Here is a 5,000-nt window from a genome sequence, read left to right on the forward strand (position 1 = left end):
TTTGTCTGTCTCTCGAACATGCCATGTCCTGTTGCCTTGACGTTTTGTATATAAAGGAGAGTGTTCTATAATAATATAGCTCAGTCGTTTCCAATCTGCCTTTGATTTCACAACTCCTCTCTCGGCCCGTCACATTGGTGACCCCGGAAGTCGACTCGCTCCCACCGCCTTCCACCCCCACCCCCTCGCCCCTTCATCGTTGGTACTATGGCGGACTCTATGGCAGTGGGTGCTGCGGCCGCTCCATTCAAACTTTCATCGTTTGCCAGCGGAGAGGCGTTTGCTTGGTTTCAGCGCGCAGAAGTCCAGTTTCGTACCAGGGGCGTGACTCGCTCAACCACCAAAGCGGATTATGTTCTCGCGGCGATACCCGAGGACACCTTCCCAGAAATATCCGACTGGCTTTGTGAACAAGGAGACACCCCAATAGCGTATGACGACCTCAAATCATACCTTCTGCAGCAGTACTCGCCGTCGCCAGCCGCCCGTATAGCAAAGCTTTTTCAGCTCTCGCAACAACCGTTGGGGGACCAAAGGGCTTCGCTTGCCCTCAGGGAAATGACCAGTATCGCTCGCCTTCAACCTGCCGCAGACGGCTCTCCTCGTGAGGTGAACCTACTCCGTGCCCTTTGGATATGCCGTTTACCTGAACCTGTGCGCGCTGCCATACCCGATGTCGATAGTTTACCCATAAAGGACTTGATGACCAAAGCCGACGCCCTTATGGACAGCCACTTCAAGACCTCCATCAACGCCTCCACCCTGACGACGAGGATGCCTATTCAACGTCAACCGAAGCTGACATGAATGTCGTAGGACATACACGTCTACCCCGTGACGTGCCGAAGCGGCGACAAAGCCGCTCACCACCCACCAATCGCTCGCGCCCCAACGAACGACTTCTACAGCCACTTACTACCTCCCATCCGCCGCAGTTTTGCTACTACCACTTCAGATTCGGGGCAACCGCGAAGAAATTTGCCAAAGATTGTCAGTGGCCAAAAAACGTGTAAGTAGGCCATCGCTTGTGGCGGTGGCCTCCCATGTTTCTAATCTTTTCTTTTTACAGGATGCAGGAACGGGCGTGCGATTTTTGGTAGACACGGGTGCTTGTCGTTCTCTTTTGCCAAGGAAACTCTTCAAGGCACAACGTAGTCTGTCTACATCTGCCGACGTCCACTTGGTAGCTGCCAACGGATCTGCGATATCCACCTACGGTTACGAGAGCCTCACATTATCGTTCGGAAACGTTAAATTAAATTGGAAGTTTCTCGTTGCTGACGTCGCAATGCCAATCCTCGGTGCGGATTTCCTCTCTCATTTCCACCTTCTGGTCGATGTCGCCCACCGACGATTGGTCAACGCAGACTTGTACTTGTCGACACCTCTTCAACCCGCCCCCTCTAACCTCGCTCTCCACATCAGCGCACCCATGGATGCCTACGCCCACCTCCTCACGTCGTACCCGGAAGTTTTCCATCCAGAACTTCGCCAAACGCCCACGGTTCCTGCCAAGCACGGTATTTATCACCATATCAAGACGACGGGACCCCCAGTCTTCGCAAAATTCAGACGTCTGGCACCGGAACGATTGGCAGCCTCCAAACAGACGTTCGCCGAAATGGAGAAAATGGGCCTTTGCCAAAAGGCCTCCAGCCCATGGTCGTCATCCTTACACATCGTTCTGAAGAAAGACGGCTCCCTCCGTCCGTGCGGGGATTACAGGCGCCTGAACATGCAAACAGAACCGGATCACTACCCCCTCCCAAACATTGCCAATGTAACCTCCTACCTGCACAAAGCAAAGGTTTTCTCTACGCTCGACCTCCTGAAGGGGTATTATCAGGTGCCTATGAACCCAGAAGACATCCCTAAGACTGCCCTCACCACTCCGTTTGGCACATACACCTTCAATTGCTCCTGTTTTGGCCTTCGTAATGCTGGGGCAACGTTTCAACGTCTCATGGATGGTATCTTAGGGGACATCCCTTTCAGTGTATGTTATGTGGACGACATACTTGTGTTCTCCTCCTCGAAAGAGGAACACCTCCGTCACCTGCGCATCGTGCTCGACCGCCTGCAACAAAACGGCCTTGTAGTCCGGTACGACAATTGTACCTTTGGCGCCAACGAAGTGTCGTTCTTAGGGCACCGTATCACTCCTGAAGGAGTCCATCCCCTCCCTGAGAAGGTAGCAGGCGTTCAGAATTTCCCAACGCCCTCGACCGTCAAAGCTCTGCAGGAATTCTTGGGCATGATCAACTATTATCACCGTTTTCTGCCAGCCATTGCCGCCACTCTTGCTCCCCTCTACGCCTCCCTCAAGGGCAAGCCAAAGGACCTGAAGTGGGGTCCCCTTCAAGAAGCAGCCTTCTGCAATGCAAAGAAGGCCCTATCAACTGCTGTGGCTTTCACTTTTCCTATCCCACACGCCCCTCTCCTTCTCTCCACTGATGCCAGCGACGTCGCTATTGGTGCAGTACTCGAGCAGGTGGTCAAATGCTCGCCCCGCCCATTGGCCTTCTTCAGCAGAAAACTGTCCAAGGCAGAATCGGGTTATTCTACCTTCGATCGAGAATTGCTGGGGGTGCACTTGGCTGTCCGTCACTTTCACCATTGCTTAGAAGGTACGCCCTTCGTCATTCGCACAGACCACATGCCTCTGTTGCACGCCTTCACTTGACAGTCTGACGCCTGGTCCGCTCGTCAACGCCGACATCTCTCCGCCGTAGCTAAATACAATTGCACCCTCCAATACGTCCCTGGGAAAATGAATCCCGTTGCCGATGCCCTGTCAAGAAACACGTTGGCTGCCGTTCAACTGGGATTGGATTACAACGCCCTGGCTGAAGCCCAACGACAGGATCCAGAGTATCAAGCTTGTAGGACATCCTGCACGTCCCTCCGTTGGGAGGATTTTCCCCTCGAAAACTCCAACACCACCCTCCTCTGTGACGTCAGTACTGGTAGACCGCGACCTTGGATTCCTGCTCCCATGCGCCGACAGGTGTTTGATTTCATCCACGGCCTTTCACATCCCTCGTGCCGTTCCACTGCACAGCTGCTGAAGGCAAAGTTCATTTGGCATGGCATTTCTAAGGATGCTAAGGATTGGGTCCGTGCCTGTACTTCTTGCCAAACTTCGAAAGTACATCGACACACGGATTCAGGAGTGGGCACCTTTCCTCAACCTCAGCGTCGTTTTGCACACATTCACGTCGACGTTGTAGGCCCCCTACCCACATCACAAGGACATCGTTACCTGTTTACCGTCATCGACCGCTCCACTCGTTGGCCTGAAGCCATTCCCATGGAAACTGCAACGTCCGCCTCATGTACATCTGCCTTACTCTCTGGATGGATTTCAAGATTCGGTATCCCTGAGCATATTACTTCTGACAGGGGAACCACTTTCACCTCTTAATTATGGACGTCATTAGCAAATCTCCTGGGCATCACCCTACATCAGACAATGGCCTACAACCCCGCTGCCAATGGAATGGTTGAACGTTTTCATCGCACTCTCAAAGCGGCTTTGATGTCCCGCTGCAAGGATTGCAACTGGTTTACTCAGCTTCCCTGGGTCCTCCTTGGACTAAGGACCACTCCTAAAGACGCCCTCGATGTCTCGGCAGCCAAAATGGTGTATGGCGACCCGTTGGTCGTCCCTGCCGAGTTTTTTCCTTCTACAACCTCCTCCGACGATCTCCAGCGCATAGGTCACGTCGTGGGAAAATTTACTCCGTGCCGCCAGACTTACAAGCCCCCAGCGAAGCATCACTTACCAACGGACTTGCACTCTGCAACGCACGTCTTCCTGCGCAACGACACCAGCAAGCCACCGTTAACGCCCCCATACATGGGACCTTTCCTTGTGATCCGACGCAGTCCGAAAGCATTCCTCCTAAACATTCGGGGCAAAGAAGACTGGGTCTCCATTGATCGTCTAAAACCTGCTTATCTTCTGCCAGATGACCCGCCTACAGTTCGCCTCTCTAGATCAGGGCGCCCTATTTAACATGTACAGTATGTCAATTATAGGGGGGGAGCCATGTACCAACCGTGTGTCACACAATTGTACATAATTCCTATTGTATATATTATGCTTGTATCTGCGCTCTTCCCTCGCACTAAAAAGAACCTGAATGATCATGTCTCCGGTTTTCCTCTGAACTTTGTTTGTCTCTCGAACATGCCATGTCCTGTTGCCTTGCCGTTTTGTATATAAAGGAGAGTGTTCTATAATAATATAGCTCAGTCGTTTCCAATCTGCCTTTGATTTCACAACTCCTCTCTCGGCCCGTCACACGTCTATGCTTTTTCCATCTTGCAATGCTATTTCCAGATTGCTGTAATATTCCATAAGTTGTTCGTTTGTTATCCTATTAAGCAACACCAAATAGGAAACCAAAGACAGCCTTCATCTGCTGTAGCTGCTCAAAACATTTTTTTACAGAATTGACTACAACATCAAGTACAGCGAAATAGAATTAGACTTTAAAGTTCTCTTCTGCCTTCTGCACTGGCGTATATTTTCCTTCATAATTGAACTGCCTTTTCTTTTACTGTTATCATTTTAGTAAGTACATCATAAACAGCACCACTTCGGTAACGGAGGGGCTTTAGTGTATCTACCCGACCTTCCCATCGAGTTTTACTCAAATAGTTTATTGTTAGCCTTGTTAAATGTTTCAGTACGTCCCAACGATGGGTGAGGCTGAATATACATAGAGCTTTTTTACCATGGAAAAAGAAAATTACTTTCAATAAAACTGCATTATTCACCATAAGATTTAATGAGCGTAGTGAATGGCACAATTTGCCCTGAGATTCTTTTGACGGATTTCCTTTTGTACACCAATTGTGCTTGCCTTTCATACTACTGCTATTATCATAATCTTACCCAGCATGTTTCAAGGCACAGTTTCATATTCCTAAACTTTTTCTGAATGAATGCACCATGGGTTTCTTATGGTGGCACATAGCCCGAGAAATGTAAT

The sequence above is a fragment of the Palaemon carinicauda genome, chromosome 6 (genome assembly GCF_036898095.1).
Source record: "Palaemon carinicauda isolate YSFRI2023 chromosome 6, ASM3689809v2, whole genome shotgun sequence".
NCBI lineage: Eukaryota > Metazoa > Arthropoda > Malacostraca > Decapoda > Palaemonidae > Palaemon > Palaemon carinicauda.